Source organism: Lathamus discolor, chromosome 3 (assembly GCF_037157495.1).
Source record: "Lathamus discolor isolate bLatDis1 chromosome 3, bLatDis1.hap1, whole genome shotgun sequence".
Lineage (NCBI taxonomy): Eukaryota > Metazoa > Chordata > Aves > Psittaciformes > Psittacidae > Lathamus > Lathamus discolor.
Window position 1 is genome coordinate 32,325,944 of NC_088886.1, and position 19,683 is coordinate 32,345,626.

Consider the following 19,683-nt stretch of genomic DNA (forward strand, 5'->3'; position numbering starts at 1 on the left):
TGTTAACTTTCTTCATCCTTTGATCTCTAACATCTTTCAAAATGTGGCCTCCAAGTGATATGCCCAAGGATGCATGAAATCAAGTGCTGAATCTTTGTCTCCTCCACTTGTGCATCTCTGCACTGCAACTCACAACACAGATACATTCCTCCTCAGGACTAGTCTTGACTAATGGCAATCAAAAATACTAATCCTAGGAATAAAGATACATTCACAATTGCCCTGCACAGACACCCTCCCCATTTCCTCCTATCCAGGTTACAGCTGCATCTGGCCCTCAGTTCTCTCCAGATGTGTGATGAGTTTAAGGATCTATCCCAGTCCTTGGTCTTCACTGAGAACCACAGAGCTAGTAATTTCTGAAATAACACCCACAGAGAATTTGAGACCTTTTCATGCTAGAAATACTGCAGGGAGGAGAGTGCCTGTAGACACCAACTGCCTCTGTAGTGAAAGGAAATCTGAAGTTTCCCCTCTGCTTTTTCGTGCATAACAGCATCTGTATGCCTCATTTCCATCTTCACAGCTCCTGTAATTTACATAATGAACATTTGCAAAGCCTGAGATCTGGGTTCACGTTGTCTCACATTTACTGTAGATGACCTTCAACATATCATCAGAAAAGTTTCCCAGGCATTTTCCCAAAGGATATGAATGTGAAACATAAAACCATTAGGAAAGGAGAAAAGGAGAATAAAATCAGATTTCTGAGATATCCATCATTCAAAGATAACGTATTTTTTCTTCCTCCAGCAGGACAAAAATATTTGAGTTTAAAAATAAAAAGGAGTTTTGGCTTTAACAGTTTGCTTCTTTAAAGCAACTGTTGGTATAAGGTCCCTCAATAAAGTAACTTTAATTAGGTTTGCCTTCCTAATGAATAAAAAAAAGTCTGGTGGCAAATAACTGACAGTCCAGGCAGGGATCCAGGACTGACGAGGAATCCTGACCTAGAGGGATAGGAACAGGACATCAGGGTGAGAACAAACAGCTGAAGCTACTTCTGCCTCTTCTGCAGGTGTCAGGTGCAGCTCTGATTGCTCCTGCAGATACTGCTGCAATCACAACAAGACAATCACAAGGTGATAAACCAGGAACTGACCCATTTTTGCTTCTGATGCCCACCCTCAACCAACTGTCCTTTTCATCCCCCTTGCAACTACCAGAAAAGTTTGTCTGACAGCATCCTTGGAAACTGCATCTCCAATATTTCATTGAAGCTTGTATTCTACTGACATGGGGCAGCAGGAGAGAAGTTTTTATAGGTATTGGCTGGGTTCTGGATAAGTGCAACTCAGGAATAATCTCTCATTTGAGGAGTGCCTGTGAGTTTACTTTTCTTTTGCTATTTGGGCTGTCAAGCTGGTTATTGTTCACTGTAGCAATGCAGGATGCTTTGAAAGAAGAGATGTGTTTTGTAACTAGCTTAGGACTTCTGTTGGTATAGAAAATGAATTGAAAGCTAAAATACAAAGGCTTATTCTGGTGATGAAGAAAGGTTCTCATGTCAGCTGTCACAAGAGTCTTCAGATAAAATGTATCTTAAACCCACCATGATAGCATGCTGGAAATGCTTAAAGTAGATAAATCTGATGCTGTTTCCATTGCTGTAGGCCAAGCATATATGAAATACTGCTCCATGCAATAAACTTGAGAAAGGAAGAAAGCCTTTTAGATTCCCTTGTTCTTTGAAAATAGTGCCCCTTGTGCCTTCCTTTCAGGGCAGGTATGTATATTTATGTGCTGTCAGGTAATTGCAATGTGACTGGTAGCAGCTTGTATCTTCCTATCTCTTATGTGTTCCAAGTGGTTTATCCATATATCCTGTGTGGTTTGATTCTGCCGTTATAGGGTGAGAACTAGAACCTGGCTGAATCTTTACCAGCTTGTTTCTTTTAGCGTGGTCTTGCTCTTGGACTCCAGTTATTATCTTGGTCTACAGATAATTGTATAATTGAAGTATTTGGAACAGGCTGCACGTTGCAAACTTTCCACCTTGGGAGCAAAAAGGAAGGGTGTGGTGGGGGCATGGAGCAAGACAAGCACACTCCTGTCCAAAGGGCCGGGTGAGGGACCTCCTGTCCTTGGCAGCTGCTGTGTCTGGCACAGCAAACAGGCCCACAAGAGGAGCATGCGTGTGTGTTGGATAAGGCGTTCAGCATAATGTTATCCTCAGCCAAATATGGGTTCCCTGCATCTATGCTATTCATCCTAAAATTATGTGAATCTCGTATAGTCACAGTTCAGGGCTGCTGGACCTTCTTTGTGGACTGGGGAAGGCTTGTGCTTTTAGCCTTCAGGCCCCCCAGATGATGATGGTTGGTGGAGAAGCGCAGTGCTGAAGTTGTGAATAAATGGTTAATGTAGCTGCATGGCAGCCAGAGAAACTGTTCCTTGGGCTCAGGAATGTTTCCTCCCTTCATCCTGCCTTTTTTTTTCTTTTTTTTTTTTTTTTTATGGTACCATATAGTGTTTAATAATTCAATACACACATAATCCAAAATAAACACACTAATTAACCTTTGTTTGGAGAAATTTAATTACTTAATGCTTAGTCTGTGTTCAGGTTCCAAACATTTTGGAGTGGGAAAGGTGCCATGGAGAAAGCATGGCAAAATATGTTTAATGCTCAGCACCTTCAATTATTTAAACAGTAACGTGGGCTGGACCAATTAAAAAAAATAATTATTATACAGGCATGTGCATGCTAAAATATCTTTATGCAGTGTTTCCAAACTCCAGTCCTGCTGCAGAATAGTAAAATATATCCATATGTAAAGCAACTGTATGGAGGAGGGAGTCTGGTAGCTTAGGAGTGACTCTGTTGCCTGCCAGGAACCTTCCTGCTGGGACTTAGTGGACAGGGTGGGTTACGGAGGTACTAGAACTGTTGCTCGCAGTGGCTGCCCACCCTGGCTGAGTGAAGCTGGAGGGCAAATCCTGCCCTATGTCCTAAACAGATGATGAATTTTCTGAAGGGTCAAATACTGTGCTCTGACTCACTAGTACTAGACATCTACAGCCCAAATGCCTTCAAAATATATTACTGTAGAATAATAATTTTACCCAAATACTCAAGCTTTAATATTCTTCCCCAGCTGAACTGTAAATAAAATTATTTCCTAAGAGCACTTATTTGAGCTTGATTATTAAATACATTGCCAAAATCTGGTCGGTTAATATACTGCCTGCTACTTGAGCTGAAGTATCTAAAAGACAAAGAACGAAGTAAACGAAAAGGAAATCAACATTTTGCTAAATTGCATGTTTTTAAAAATCCTATAATTGAGGCTGCTACTTCATTTCCATTTGTAAAACAGATTGAGTTCCCTTTCCATCTACTAATGGATCTGGTTTATCTCTGATACTAATTGCAGCATTTGCATGGTTTGCACAGGCTGCTGGTGACAGGACGTTGAGTAAGGAAAGTCAAACTGCTGCTGAGCTCTGGGATGTCATTTAGGAGTGGTGCTTGACACTGAGCTCTGCTGAACTTTAAGCCCTTGTTCTTTCTCCTATGGCTCCCAAATCTGGGTCAATCAACCAAGATAAACTTGTTAATTCACTGTCAGCATTATGTGCCTCAGGTCTTGCTAGAGAAGCAGCGGGAAGGTTCAGGTGATAATAAAGCAACACTAGACAGCCTGGATGTTTAATTAAACTTGTGTGTGCTCTCTCTGACCTAGTGACTGGGCTGGAAATGCCACCAGAACAAAGGTTGCTCATGAGTTTTGCACATGGGCCCTTCTGCTGCAGATCTTTGGAGAGGTGGGGGTTTGTGGCATCTTTTGTCATTCTTTCATGCTATTGTTGGGAAGGGAATTGTGCTTTAAAGGTCTGTTGGAAAAGAAAACACGGGGAGTTTTAGATGAGCGAGCCTTTTCTTGGAACCCACTCTAGCAAATCTATTTGCACATACCTGAATTAGGCAATCCTGGGCTTCAGGTCTGGTGAAAACATGCTGCTCTCAACACACCCAGCGCTCAACTCCTAGTTAGCAGCTACTCAAGAGCTTAAGAGTATACATTTGTTTTATTGCTGGGTTGGGAAGGGAAAGCAGTTTTGCAGAGGATTGTACGCAGGAATGTAAGCTGAAGACCTCTCCTTCCCTGCTCCACAGCCTCTGCAGCCTGGACACTTTTCCTAGTATCCCAGTGCCTGTATCTGTGATAAAAGCCTCCATGGTATGAAGGCTTCAGGTACTAACACCCCTTCAGTACTGGCACTTGCAGGATTCACCCTTTGCTTTCCACTGTTTTATTTATGTTTACAAACAGAGGAGATTTTTAAAGTATTATTTGTCTTAAGGCTCTCCTGAAAGCAAATCAGTCAGCTTCCCCGGCAGCTCAGTGTGGCAGAGGGAGCCCGGGCTACACAGTGGCTATTGTGGAGCAGGTCCGTGGGCTCTCTGCCACTGCCGCCACGGGGGAGCCTTGTAATAATGACACCAGCATGGACCAGATGTCTTCTAGAGGATTTGGTTTCGAGACGCATGGCTGCTGACGTGTGTGGGGGGGGGTGTTCTACTCTAATGGACATCATTTGTTTAAAAAGTTTGCAGGTGTTAGAATTTTTATTGAAGTCAGGGAGCTGAGAAATTGTATCCAGTTGGTGAGGTAATGCTTGCTATGCTCAGACTGGGAGTGGGGAGCACACACAATCTGCATTAAATAAAGGGCAGCTGTGTTGCCAAGCACAGTTTTATACATATGAGAACTAATCTGAGCCATACCAAGCCAGACCTCTGCTCCTGCAAAGCCTTGTAAAGAGCAAGAAAATCCACTGACTGCTTACTGTTTTCCTCCAAAACCTGGTGGGGGCTTGCACCCCCAGGGCTGGCATCACTCCATGGGCTGCACCCCCACAGCTGTGGGGATGAGCTGGGGCGACTGGGGATGCTGCTGCTGCTGCGGAGCCATTCCTGCAGCTCCTCACGGGCTTTGGGGTAGCAGGAACAGCTGCTTCCTCTGTCATCACCCAGCTAATGCCTGTGACCTGTTGTCCTAGTGGGGCCCACGTTGAGATGGGTACTCGCTTCTGCTCCAGCTGCAGAGTTTTGCTCTCCTAAGCCAGAGAAAAAGGAGAGAACACACCAGCAGCTGTTCCCGTGGTGCTGTTCAAGGGTTTGTTTTTTTGGGTTTCTTTGGTTTTGGCTTTTTTTTTGTTTTTCCTCTTGCTCTGGGCTCAGTTCTGCTGCTTGCTGAAGCCCCAGTAGAGAGTTTGTTGTTTTTTTGGTTTATTTTTTCTTTGTTTGGGTTTTTTTTGTTTGTTTTTTTTTATTATTTTATACAGGTAAGTTGTAATGTCAGGATATGAGGTTGAAAGGGCAGGTCTGAGTCAACTCTCAGATGAATTCTGAGTATTTCCTTTCCATGTGGATGAGATCCAAGGATTTATCTCAGTTCAATGAAGTTCACTTATTTCTGATGCTTACTGAAATAGACTTTAAATCCCTCGCACCTACAGACCAGTGTTGGTCACTCAGGTTCTGCACAGTTCTATCCAGAATGGTCAGGAAATGCAAAGTCAGCAGGGACAATATTTTGGGACGTCAGCTGAAGTGGGCTTTTTTATTTTTATATATACAGTTATAAAAGCAGGCCCACTCATTTTTGCCATCTGTGTCTCTTACCAGTAGAAGCTTGTGATGCAGTAGTTGGGATGTGCCATATTTCCCTTTGGGTTTGCAGAGGGCGATACACAACCCTGCCTGTGTTGGGCACTGTAAGCAATGGTGGTTTGGCAGATGCAGGGTAGTGGCTGACTGGATAAAATGGTTGAATTCATCATATGTACCACTTCTCAGGATACAGTCTGTAAGGCTTGGGTAGCATCCTTTCAAGTACTGCCTGTGCACAGTACGTAGGGGCAGAATGACCCTGGCAGACATGAATACCACTCTAGGGGTGTAGGAACAGGCTTTTTCCTCAGCTTAGTCCCTCCGGGAATGTTGTACCTTAGCCCCATAAAGTTACATAAATAGGGCTAAAGTTAGAGCAAATGATACTTCACAGGCAAAAAGTCATCCCCAGGGGCTTGTGAAGTTTCTACCAGCTTGGGGCTAAGGAAGGGGCAGCAGTGGTGTTCGGGCTCTGATTCTAGAACCTCCCCCCCCCATCCCACCGTGCTGCCCCAACATCCTCCTCTATGCCTTGGCTGAGCAAGTCCCACAAGGTCTTTCAGCTGCCTGCAATAAATTTTCTATTATTTCCCTCCAGGCTGTCCCTATTCCCCTATTGCTGAATTTCAGTCAGTGTAATGATTTCAAGGGCACCATTTTCAATTTCCTCTATGGAGCCGAAATTAATACTAAGTTTATGCCACTGTGTAGCAGAGCTTTAAGCATCCACCAACAGTGTGCATATTTCACAATAATGTAATGGCTCCTAAACCCAAATACTGCTAAAAACCAGCACTGTACTCCACCGTAAATATCGGTGATGCCTGCCTGAACCGAGGCACCAGTAATGATGACTCCATTGGTACTATGTATGTGCCCATTAACATCCCCACCACAGTCACGATTTTATTACCACCAGGGTCATAAGCACATGCAGATGCTGGGGCCATGGTCTGGTGCTGCTCTGGGGCAAGGAAAAGGTGCTGGTCCTGGCTTATGGGAGGGGAAGTGTCTGGTGGTACCACCATTGGTGATCTCCTCTGCAAGAAGGTGTGTAGGGGGTCTCTGGAAGTGTTGAAATTACAGTCCTGCTTATGAAAAGGAGGTGGCCGCAGCGTGCCGTATTCCAGAACAGAGATTGTGTCCTTTGGGATGTGGCACTGCTTGTTTTGGATGCAGGTGGAGCAAACAGGTGGCTCTGCATCTGCCTTTAAGCATGGCATGCCTAGAGGCCAGGATGGAGCTGAAGATCTCTTGATAGTGCTGGCCACGATGATGGGCATGCTGTTAAGGCTGACATTAATAGTTTGTGTACCAGGTCTGACCAGAACAACCCTTCCTCCTGGTCCCCGTGGAAGCCAGCCAGACCTTGCCCATTGAGAATAGGCTCAGGCCCTCAGGCTGCCTTGCCTGAGTAAAGCACTACAGTGGGATGTTTCGGGAAGCCTTGTCTGAAGTGCAGCTCCTGTGTATCCTTTGGCAGAAGCAGGGATGTGAATGGCCTGGCTCTGATGTGGCTGGACTGGAGGGTGCTTGGGCATCCCTTCCCAGCCTGAACCCTTCTGTGACTGCACATGGAACTGTGGATCTGTTGGGGTTGGCAGGGAAACTCCCTGTGACTCCAAATGAGGCAGAGCTTTGACTTGAACATTCCAGAGGTCAAAGTTGGAGGAGAAGCTGCTTTGCCCAAGCTGTGGCAAGGGCCCTCTTCTCTGTGCCAGTCACTGGTGTGAAAGGGTTTCCACTGCTCCTCTCCACAGACTTTCCCTTCCATCAGACCTCGCAGCAAGGAGCTTCTCCTGCCAGGAAAGACTCACATTCTGCATTTTTCTCTTTTCAGCCCAGTATGTGTAGGGAAGCCCTTCTTCTCTCACTTCCATCACTTCTCTGTTGTTATTGCTCTAGCTAAGCTTAGGTCCAGGCAAGAAAATTTGGGTCTGCTTTCCTTGATGCCCAAGCTTTGTGGGCAAATGATGGAGATGAAGGATCTTAGTTGAGTTACATCTTCATTTTATGCCCTTCTATTTATGCCTCAGACCTCACAAGGGAGATGGCCATGGGTTTTGTTTGGGTTTTGTTTGTTAGGTTTGTTGTTTTTTTTTCTTTAAGAAATACATACAGGTGGGAGGAGCAGAGAAAGATAGTCAGAAAACCAGGTTATAAGTGATTGCCAAGACTGTGTATTTACTAAGCATATTTGCTGCCCTGGGCCAGTGATCTTGACTCTCTTTGGAAAGGAGCAGAGGGATTATAAGAACCCGTGTGTGCAAAAGTACACAAGCCATTAATTACAGTGGCCGCTTTGCGATACTATCTAGCAGGAGCTAATGGAGCATGAGAAACCTGTGGAAAATGTTAGAGAGCTGTCAGGATGTTTGTCTTACAAGCTGCTCTGGATGATCTCATCTCTCCCAGCGTTTCAGAGGGTGAGGGGTGTGCCGGGTCAGCTGGAGGCACGGGGTCTGCACAAGCAAAGAGAGGCCGCAGGGACCTGGGGTACTTGCTGTGCTTCACTGCTGGAGATGAAAACTATGGGTGGAAAGGGTATATGACTTGAGGGGCCTTGGAGAGCATAAGATTGTGCCTTTTTTTTTCTGCTCCTCTGAAACAGGCTAAATAAAATGTCACTTGACACTGCATGACCAGGCAAGTGTAGGACCTGGGGAGCAGCTCTGGGGGACTGCACCAGAGCCCGAGGTGACGGGCCACAGTGAGCAGACAGGATGCAACCAGGCTGGGGAGTTGCTGCTCTAATGTGTGCAGGGCGAGTGATTTCTCAGGAGAATCCCTTCTGCCCCTACCCGTTCTCTGCACCATGGCTCACAGAGACGATGCCCACAGGAGCAACCGATGACAAACAGGCCAAAAATGGTGGCTTGGTGATGTCAGAGCCAGAGATCAGCTTGCTGTCCTGATTTATAAGAGATCTTGCTCACTGTGTCCCAGGGCTGCCTTAGCTTTTCATTCATGCTGGCGATGACGGAGAGCCGTGCTTAAACAGCATTACTGTTCTGGCACGGGCTGCTTTTAGGAGCAGGAAACCACTCCCTTTATCCTCACTTGATCTTTCGGAGTGAAATATGTGCAGTGCCCTTGTCGGCAGTAAGAGCCTCCTAAGGAAAAAAAAAGAGAGGTTAGCAAGCAGTAACAGATGTTTACCTTTAACTTCTCGCTTTGTGTGGACAAGGGGAACTGGAGGAGGGAGGCATTAGAGGAGGAAGGTCTGCAGTGCAGCAGAAAATGCTCCCTGAAAGCCTGAGAAAGTTGTGTTGGCTCGAATCTGCCTTTCCCTTGATTTTGCTGTGGCTTTTATTTGGTCTGGCATTTTTTTATCATTATTATTATTTAAATGCACCGTTCTATTAAGAGAAAGATTAATTGCTTTTTCTTTCTTCTGCCTGAGCTTCTCAACACAATTAAGATACAGAAACCAAATGCCTGCACATGAGAATGATCTAATAGGCACTGACCAACCCAAGTTACTGTGGCCTAGTTTAAAAACATGGCACTGCTCCAGGATCTATTTGTTTCTCTTAATACAGTGATTTGTTTTTCTATATTGCTCTCTGTATAATTATCATTGCACTGCATGTTCATTGGCTCTGGGTTCAGTGTAGTATAAATCTGGAATTAGTCTATTGAAGTCAATGTCAGATACATTTGCTTTAACAACTAAACTAGATCTTAGTCTCATTTATCCTACTGTAGCTCCAAACTAACCCCAGCAAAGCAAATACAGCTTTGCTCTCACCAGTGTTTTCCAAAAAGGCCTTGCCACGGTCCTTGGCTACGCCTTCCACCCTTGTGCTAAACCTCCCTCTGGTCCAAGGTAACTCTTGTGGCATCTTGCTGTGCATTCAGACTGAACCTTGCTTTAAACCCCTGCTGAAAGCTATCTGTGTTTGACCTAACTGGAGGAGAAAGGATGGCAGGGTTAGAGCCATTGCCTCCCTCTGTGCTGCTGGTGATGCAGGTTGGCATTCCTTCACCGCTTTAGTTCAGCCTCCCTCCTAAATGCTGGGTAGACCTGGGCTCAGATTGCTGTTATATCTCATGCTTGAACCTTTTATCTTGACTGCCAGGACTTGGAAACAGCTTTTACAAATCGCGAGATTCCTTGGGTTTTTGTTTTTTTGTCTTCTCGCATAATGTGTGCACAGTTAGCGCTGAATTAGGATTTATCCTTATGCTCCAGTATTTATCCTTCCCAAGGCTGTTTTCAGTAGCTCAGGGGTGAAATGACCAGAAAAAATAACTAAAGACAAAAAAGCAAGCCTGGTTTAAAAACAAACCAAACTCCAAACCAAAACCCCACCTGTTGTTATTTTATTAGAAGGGTTCACATCTGCTAGCCAGAGCTGTAGAGTTGGAAATTTCAATTCTAAATCCTTCTGTTTCGGGATTAAACATGGGGGAAGCATAAGTGTTGCTTCTTTTCACCATCAGGCTCAGTCCCAGCTCCCTCTTCTCCCGGTGAGCTGGCTGGTGTCTGGCAGGGGCTGGTTTTGTCCTTGGACAAGAACTGAAAGGGCACAGTACAGCTGACCCTCAGCAGTGCTCCTATGGTAGTCAACTGGCTCTGCTGGGCTGACAGTGTACTGCACTGGAACTACACAGGGTCATTGCAGCTCTGGAAATTTCCCCCCAAATTCATTGCAAAACCAAGTTGAGGTTTACATTCAGAGACTGTACTTCTTTATGGAAATGTTACAATACCACAGCATACATCTGCTGTGGATGGCAGCTCTCAAATGATGAGCGTGTCCTCTGCTCAAGCAGTCTGTGCTCTGCTGCCTGGCTGTCTGTACTGGGAGTGGGTTCCCTCTCCTGCTCAGGAAGGAACATCCGAGGCATCCATAGCCAGTCCTTTTTGCCTGGTGTGAGCTGCCTCAAGAGTGTGCTGGGGGTGCTACCAGTCCTCATAGGTGGTTGCTTGAGCACCCGCAGACCTGCCAGGTAGAGGGGGTCCTGGTTCAGAAGGGATGCTGCAGCCCCCACTGTGCACCACAGTCACCTAAGGTGGTCACCGTCCTGTCCCCCAGAGGGGACAGGTTCCCCATGGGTTAGCTTGCTTTCTGTTGTTTTTTTTTTTTTTAGCAGGTTTTGGTTGGAGGTGGCCACAGCGATGAGGTTGCAGCCATGAAAAGCAACAAAACACATGGGATGGGACACAGGCTGAAAAGCTGATGCCAAACCCAGGGCAGGCATATACTTTCATATCTGAGCATATCTGCAGTCTCAGTCATTATCTAGTGATTGGGGTACAAAGTTTGGGGTACAGTGCTGGCATGCACAGGTGAAGGAAAGGGTCTTATAAGAACAGAGCTAAGTTTGAAAGAAGCCCTAGTAACTCTGGGGAAGTGCAAGAAAGAGAGTAAGAGGGCTGTGAATATTGAAGGCAATGCTGAAGTCCAGGGAGGCAGCGGCCAGCAGCCAAGCTGGGGTTGAGAAAATCTCTGCTGGCTGGACAAGGGCCATTGCAGCTGGAAACCATTACACGCAAGTGCTCTAGGCAAGGAGAGCTGGGGGACAGACACACATCATGGCTTACTCGTGTGTGCAAAGTCAGTGGTGTAGGATGGAAGCTTGGCCTCTACTCAGATTAGCTCTGATGTGGATGTTCATGTGGAAATTATCAGAGAAAACACTGCTGTGCTGCACTCAATTGACACTTGGGTAGAGGGACCACAGCCAGTCCCTGCTCTTCCCCTGGAAATGGCCGAGTGCTCTTCTGTGGACTTTGTTAGGCATTTCCTTAAAATAGTGAAAAAATACAACTCTTCCAATTTTAGATTCTGATAATCTGGAGAGATTCTGATATATCTGAGGGATTTTTCTTTTTTTCTTTTCCATTTCTCAGATACAAACTGCACACATTGCTGGGTGCCTAAAATACGCCTTGTGCTTCCAGTGTTTTCCCCATTTTTTTTCTTCAGTTGCTGCACAATAAGTACACTTCACAGCTCTGTGCTGCTACTTGATAAGACAGCTGGAGAGAAGCTATTTTCTGATTTCTAGATACCGTAGTGTTATCTCTAATTTTCACTGTGGCTAGTTTTCACTGGTGGTTGAAGAAGGTTTTAGAAAACTCTTCAGCTTCTTCCTTAGCACTGAGATGGTGACAGGCAGATAAAAGTTATTGTTTACTAATAGCAAGCAAAAAAGCTTACAGGTTTCATTAGACATCAACTGGGGGGTTATTATTTGGTTTTTAGAGCTGACGTGGGGCTCACCCATACCTCAGGAAGAAAAGGGAAATGATCAGCAGTCCTTTCTACTGGACTTACATAAAAAATACCCAAAGAATGTACAGTTGTTATTGAAAAGTCAAAACTTGAAGGTTTGGGGCAAAACCTTTCAATTCAAAGCTTAGCATTCTGATTGGGAAATTCCCCCAAGGGGAGTTTCTTGCTGGAGTGTTTTGTTGGCTGGGCTGTACATCCTGTGTCACCCCGTGACGCTCTCTCAAACGGGAATTAAGATGTTCCTGTCATGATGCCTCAGTGGGGATGAGGTGGGGCTTGGGAGCTCTCACCACGATGGAAAAGGGAATAATTTTTTGGGGAAAAAACCCCACAAAACAACCAAAACTATTTTCCACAGGACAGCAGGCCTTGTCTCTATAGATTTCTACCATTTTTCCACAATTTTTCTGGAAAACACTGTTTCCACTGACTACGTGCATCACTTCAGAGCAGAGAGATCTTCCGGTCCTTCCCTAAGCATGCCCCAAAACAGCAATATCTTATCAGCTCCTGCGCCCATTAAAATTCAAAACACAGTCTTTCTTGCTGCTCCTTTTCTCAGATGACATTTAAACCTGTCAGTGGCTACAACTGATGTCGTTTAATCTTTGGAACCAATGCAAAAATTGCACTCTTGCTTCACAATGGCTTCTACAAACAGAAAGAGGATGGCAAAGAATGGACAATAACCTCCCAAAAAGCCTGTGTGCTACTTTCCTTGCTGACAGTCTGACAGCATTTCCTCCCCTCAGAAAGCAAAATAAACCTGGGCAGTGGTGAGGAATAACATGTAAGAAGCAGGGATGACAAATGCATTTATTAGCAGTCAAACAACATGGACAAAGTGTCACTCCCATCCCCATGCTGTGTTTGATGGCACGTAAGTGTCATTATGGGTAAGGAGGGGATGCTGGGACATCTCTGCTGAGAAGCTAGAGTACACTGTTGCAGACTAGCTTAAAGGGGATCCCTAAAGGGATCCTCAAAGATACCCGAAAGGAATTCTTTCATCTATGGGCTCCGACGTTTTCATGCTTGCCTGTTCACATCCCATTGGGCTCAGTATGGGTACTCGGGCACCTGCTTGCACTCCCTGCCATGCAGGGTACTCATCTGCCTCCCTGGAACGGTGAAAGCTAGAAGTGTTCCAGGCCTGGCTGGATGGGGCTTTGAGCAACCTGGTTTATGGAAGGTCTCCCTGCCTGTGGCAGCTTTGAGTTGGTCCCTTCCAACCTATCCCATTCTATGAGTAGTCTAGGTATAGGGTACCTGGACATACTATAGACAACAACAGCTGTGGTGTCTGCACACAAAGCTGGTGCTGGTCAGTATACAGGCATGTGCTAATACTGCTTTGAGTTCTGAATACGCATGCGAACCATTTAAATTGCTTTCGTCTGGCCCGGAATGTGGCCATTGGTAAATAGCAACCTATTATTGTTTATATAAAGTACAGGGGTTGCTAGACAATCCTATTGAGTTGTTTCCATTTCTCTCTGATTAATGTATTCAAGTCTATATTCATTTGTTTTTATAAATTTCACAAACAAAAACTTGATGTTTTGGTACCAAGCTCAAATATGGGAACAATTTCATTCTCAATGCCAGCATTTCTGATGCAAGAACTGAAAGGCATCCAGAAATGCTGTGTTGTCACTGAATATTCTTCAGTCCCAAGATATAGCATTTTTAAAGCATTACAGAAGCAAAAACAATTTGAGTGCCTTGAAAGCTTTTTACACTGACTCTGCTTCATGGAAATACTGACTCAGGGCCAAATGGCTGATTATATTGTATGATGTAAGAAGGAGTTAGAAAGCTTAGCAGGGAATTAGAATAATGCAGTTTGTGTGTGTTTCTGTGCAATGAAGGAGGGGGGTGGGACGGGGACAGAGCATTTATTAGAAAGCTTTAAATCATTTGCAGCTATATGTTATTCCCTTGCAAAACTGTCACAGACCCTGTTGAAAGCGATGGGGATTTGATGTGTGACAAGCACTGAGCTCCTGGTAGAGATCTTTTCAGTTCATTTAAAGGCTGCAAAATCTTCCTTGCTGGGGTGTGGAGGAAACAAATGCCACTGTTGTGTAGCCAAGAAAGAAAATACCTTTGCTGTGTCATACTTCTGGAAGGGGAATGAAGGATGTAGGAGTGTTGGTGGAGCTAAACTGTGGCCTGGCCTCTGCTGTCAATCCAAACTAAAGGTGAAGACTTGGGGGTGGTGCAGCACTCCCTGGATGTGGATGCGGGCAAAGGGAGGAGTGCGATACAAGAGAAGACCCATCCCTGCTCCCTGCTGGTGGGAGCCATTTCACTGGGGAAGATTTTACGGTTTACTTTATCTTCTTGTCCTGTCAGGGAGAAAAGCTATTCGTTGCAAACATGAACTCTGAGATGAGTTAAAATCAGAGATGACCCAAGTGCCTGGAGGTATAAACTAACTACTGAATTGTTCAGCTAGTTTAATGAAATGCAGCAGCACAAAGACACAGTTCACTTACAGATCTTTATATATAACAGCTCTGGCACTCAAACAATTTATGGAGCTCACTGCAAATTTTAAGATTGGGAAGCCTGGTTGCTGCCAGCTCATTGAAAGAGATTTGGGATGGAAAGTCCTATCAGAAAACCTGCCCTTGCTGTAGTTCTTGTGATGGCAGAAGGAGCTGGGGACGTGCCAACCCATAGCTGCTCTTGAAGATTGAGGGTAAGCTGCTGCTTAAACCTCAGGTCTGGCTACAGTAAAGTTCCACTTACTGTCATCCTTTTGTCCATAAATTGTGACTCCCTGTAGAGATGGAGGTAATTCACTGTCCCTGCTGTGCCTGCAGCACCGACAGAGCTATGAGGCAGATCTGCTGCAGTTTGCTCTTCTTTCTAAATACACGTATTATCTACATGCATGCACACAGACATGCCACAGCCAAGCACGCCATCCCTTCCTTCGCAGGGGCTGCTGGTTCCCAGCAATGGCTGTAAGGAGCCCTGACCCTGCCTGCAGTGCAGCCCCCGCTGCCTCTTCTGCCTGCAAGGCAGCTGCGCTTAGCCCCACTGCCTCATTTTCTGACAACCAATTACTGGTGTGGAGGGTGAATAAGACTGTCTCATCGTGGCGCTTCCCACTTCGAATGAGTCATCGGACGAGATGAAATGCAAGTGCTGAACTATATTCAATGCCTGTGTCTGAAACACCGTGTTCAAATGATGGTGTAGGTCATTATGTCCCTAATTTCCTCTTTAATGGATTTTCTAATGCATTTGATGAATAAATAGATGCTCAGTAGTAAATAGAAGCACCATTTGCAAACTCGGACTTGAAACAGGGCCATAATACTATCATTATTTATGTTTACAGAAGTCCTGTGGACCTCACGGGAGGTGGAATACGTGCAAATGCTGAAGTGATTGGGGCTGGAAGCACACAGCAGAGCCAGCCCAGGCCACTGCCAAAGGAACAACTTGAGCGTGCACGCAGTTTTTGGAACATGAATGATCCCATTGACTCCTGATTGCCTGCGGATGCAGCTCGGGTTGAATGGGGCTTATGTTTGTACAGAAGGATGGCCCAGAAGGAACTGAGAACGTTTCCAAGCAGAAACCGCTAAATGTCACTTTGTACGTGCAGAGCACACCCCCCCAGCTGTGAGCTGGTATACCAGCGAGGGGTTCTGGGTGCCATCACGCAAGCCTGGGGCTGTGCTTGGGGAGGAGGAAATGTGAGCAAGATCCTGTCTGTGTTGTGACCCACTCTGTAGAATGGGTTGAGCCCCTTTATGAGGATCACACTCACTGCACACGTACTGCTGTCCCTCAGCAGCCTCCTACCTAGATGAGAGCTGTCTTCCCTGATGAGTGCAGCAATTTGAGCCTCTTGGTTTACAAGTACCACGCTGGTGCAGAGTAATGTTATTATGCATTCACATCAATTTGTGTAAAGCTGGAAGCATCCTTGGCGGATATTTTTGTACCTCCAGTTTCTAAATGGCATTGCTGTTAACAGCAATGTATCATCATTACCAGGAAGGCTTATGAGGATGCACAAACAAAGTGTGATATTACTTAAACCTCTGCAAGTCCTGTGCAATAATCAGGCACAGGCTGGTTATGTTTTCTCCTTACTCAGTAGAGTGCAGTGGAGCAGGATTTTGGTTATAATCCTCGGATGCGCCGATTTCCCCCCAGGTCAGGACAGCTATCTCCTTGTATGTATACGAAAGCACCATGGACCAGAAGCCTTGTGTGAATCTTTTTATTCCTGCCAAAACATCAGATAGTCCCAAAGTCAGTGCCAGCAAAGAAGAACCAAGGGTCCCGTCCAAGACCACAGACCCCCAACCCTTGCTAGCCCAGATGTCATTTGATTTTTCAGGTCTCATCCTACAGCTGCTTTGACTACGGTGCTCCCTCCAGTCATGCCATTATGTATTAATAGGGGACAGAGCTGGCAATGGAAAAGGGTAGCAGAAGTACACATTTGTCTTGCTGTCCAGTAAGCCACAAAACAAATAGCGATGCCAAGTGTAATCCTGCTTCAGTTAAAACTGTAGCTTTAGTTTGTCATCATTCATTGTTCAGAGTACAGCTGCTTAATGACAGGATGTGGGAAATGAAGTTTTTTATGTCCTTGTAGACTTTTTAAAATAAAAATTCCTGAGCAGTGGAGGGGAGGAAGGCGCTTGCACAGAAATCCTGGGTTTGAATGCCAAGACACAGCCTGGCGGGAGCGAGCCTCCCTCAACAAGGCTCAGGAGATGGACGTTTTGCTCTTAGCTTTAAAAATAACCTGCTGCGTGAAGCCAGGCTGCATCCCCGCCTTGGCTTTGTTTGCTTATGTTACACATCTGTGCAGCACCTTGCAAAACGGGACCTGTGTCTGATGAGAAGAAATGAAAACTAAAAGACAAATGCCATGGGGCCACTTCTTTGCAAGATGCCCCAAGTCCAATTAAGTTGGCAAATGTTAGATTTTGAACCTGAATATAGGGCAATGCAGGGACTGTGAGCAAGCGGATGAAATCTGAGGTGGACAGGGTGTTTGCAGAGGAGACTTCATTAAGCCAGTAATGGAAGAGACAACCCCAGCTCTGCCAAAAGCTGGGGTGCGTGGGGTGCCTTTTTAATTTTTGGGTCCATTTTAATAATGATCTTCATTTTTATACAGGCCACGGTGGAGCTCCACCCCTTCTGCATGCCAATTGCTTCGAGCTGATGGTGCAGAATTACCAGCGGGCGCATGATCTTTGCTCTCAGTGGGAACTCCCCTACCTGTGTGTGCTGCACATCATGTAAGCAAATAAGGAAGCTGATGGCTTTGGTGGGAGACACATTTCATCCAGGCTTTAAACTTGTTTCTGGCAGGCACAGCCCTTGAAGAACCACTGAAGGCTGGGATGTGGCCAACAAGTCTGCATAATAGCTAGCCCCTCCCTGGCTTCACTCTGCCTCTAGAAACATTCTCCTTCCTTCTTTATGTGTATGTATTAAGCGCTGTCCCGAACTATGTGAAATCAGTGTGGAATTTGCCTGAGGTTCCTCCCTGCCCGCTCAGCGTAAGCAAAATTAAAGGAGATGGTGGGGTTGGGATGAAACCACTGTTTTATGATCTCAGATAAATGTCACATATTTTAGCATTATTTGATATATTATTACAGTAATCACTTCCCAGCAGATCACCAGCATGGTCTTCACCACTCTCCCAGTCCAAAGTTGGTCTTTTTTTTTATCCCTTAAAATTTTCTATTTCCAACAAGCGTACTGTTATCACACTTTTGCTATTTTAAGTTCGGTGGCACGAAAAGGCTGACTCACAGAAAGCCGTGTTGTAGGATATTGGCTCAGCTGAGGAAATAATTCTCAATTCATTCTTCCATCAAGTGCTTTGAGGTTTTTTTCCTGTCCCTCTCTCTTTTTGTGTGTGTGTGTGTGTCTGTGTGTGTCTTTTGGTCTCACATTATGGTACACATCTAGTACTGTGAAAGATTGAGAGCTATTTCTAATGCCAGGTCTGCCCAGTCAAATGTTTCTTTCTGTATATACCCCGAAGTGTTTTATGTGCCTGCTAGAGATGTTACACAGGGTACTCGCACAGCTCATAAAATTTGGTCTTGTATTGGAAAATGTTTTCTGGAAATGTGCTGCTTAATCTACTGTAGTAATTCACAGTTACTGTTGTTGTGGTGGGCATTGCAGGGGGTGAAGATTACAACCTGCTGAGGGAAGTTTGATACGTTATCAAAAGTCCTCAAGAATAAAACTGAAAGAAATGGATGTTGAATGAAATGTAGGTAATTGACTAAAAAAAGGGAAATATGGGAGGCCCCAGCAAAGTCATCCTTCTGGCTGGACTTGTGCTAGAGTCAGCTCCTTCTGATTAGGACCTACAATCACCCTTTCACAGCTGGGGATTGTATAAAATAAATCCAGGGTGTGCTTTAATTGAGTGTTAAGAACATCAGCGATGTGCAGTGAAAAACAAAGCTGGAGATCCAGGATGAAATCCTAGCCCAGCAGGGTGGGAGAAAAAACAAACCAAACAACTGCAAAACCTCTATTGACTTTAAGGGATTTAATCACTGGAGTAAGTTGCCTAATACCATAGTGCAGGGTGTGCTTTGGCACCATCAGGTACTTCATTCCTTTTACATTTAAAATGCCAGAAAACAATGCTTAACGTCTTGTAGATGTGGATATAGCATATCTATGTACAGGAAAGCAGCTGATACTAACACTGTAATAAGACGAAAACCCAGGGATTCCTGAATGTAGCTATTGATATGTTATTTTTTAAACCTTTTTGACACTCTTATTAGCAAAACCTAATTAGAATGTGGTTTGCAAAACCTGCTGTCCTCAGGACATAAAGTATAGCCCTCACATAAATAATATTATAATCTTTAAAATACTTTATAAACACTAATTCACCCTCCCAATTTTCTTGTGAGATAGATAATTATGTGTTAACAATATCATCATCATCATTAGTAGCTGCATTAGTCCTCTCTTTTTATAGACGGAAGCTCATGCCCTGATAATAAACAGCTTGCTGAAGGACACATGAGGAGTCTTTCAGGAGTCTGATGAGGGAGCAAACAGTCCTGGCTCCATTCTCCAATCACCTGAAAATCCAAAACAATGTAGGTACAATGAAAGAAAACCAGGGCTTTAAGTATGGGCAAGAAAAAGGAATCCTCTTCGAGCCGGCTGGATTCCTGGGCTGCCAGGAAGTCTTAAAATAGTATGTGACAGAGATAAAGTTAAATATCTAACAAATAGTATACCTTTTTGTACTTGTGCCTTTATTTACTTAATTATACCAAGTAAAGTAGATTGTATTATGAATCACGATGACGCTTACAATACTGAATTTCTGCAACCACATCCTAGCAGTGTGAGATAATCTGGTTTGATCTCATATGAGAGCCAGATATGTATTGCTTGAAATTTCAGAGCTGTGCGATAGCAGCTGGTACACACCCTTTTTCATAACCTCGTTAAAATAAAACACGTTTGGATTTGCTTAGCCATTGTAGGATGTAACATCTGAATTACAACCCTACTGTGAAGGAAGCTTTGCCATAATCATGGAGTTAACAAGGCCCTCTTCGGTATTTCTGTTTGAGAAGTACCTTTTTTCAACCCCCTATTTTAAGAAATGTAGATATTTACGTATCCAACTAGCAACAACAACAACAACAAAAAAACACTCCTTAGAGAGTGATTAAAGGCAAAAAATGAATTTGTTCCTATGTCTCTAAACTAATGACTAGAGGAACTCTGAAGCAGTCTGGTCTTGCATTGCTGGGTGTGCTCGCAGAGATG

The 19,683-nt window shown here is 44.7% G+C and overlaps 1 long non-coding RNA gene across 1 annotated transcript; it reads left to right on the top strand.

Moving 5' to 3' along the window:
- Positions 1-1,097: 1,097 nt before the first annotated feature.
- On the top strand, positions 1,098-17,407 carry LOC136010911 (uncharacterized). Its single transcript, XR_010611060.1, has 3 exons — positions 1,098-1,325; positions 15,221-15,480; positions 17,027-17,407. It is a non-coding gene; the product is annotated as an uncharacterized LOC136010911 (long non-coding RNA).
- Positions 17,408-19,683: the final 2,276 nt, after the last annotated feature.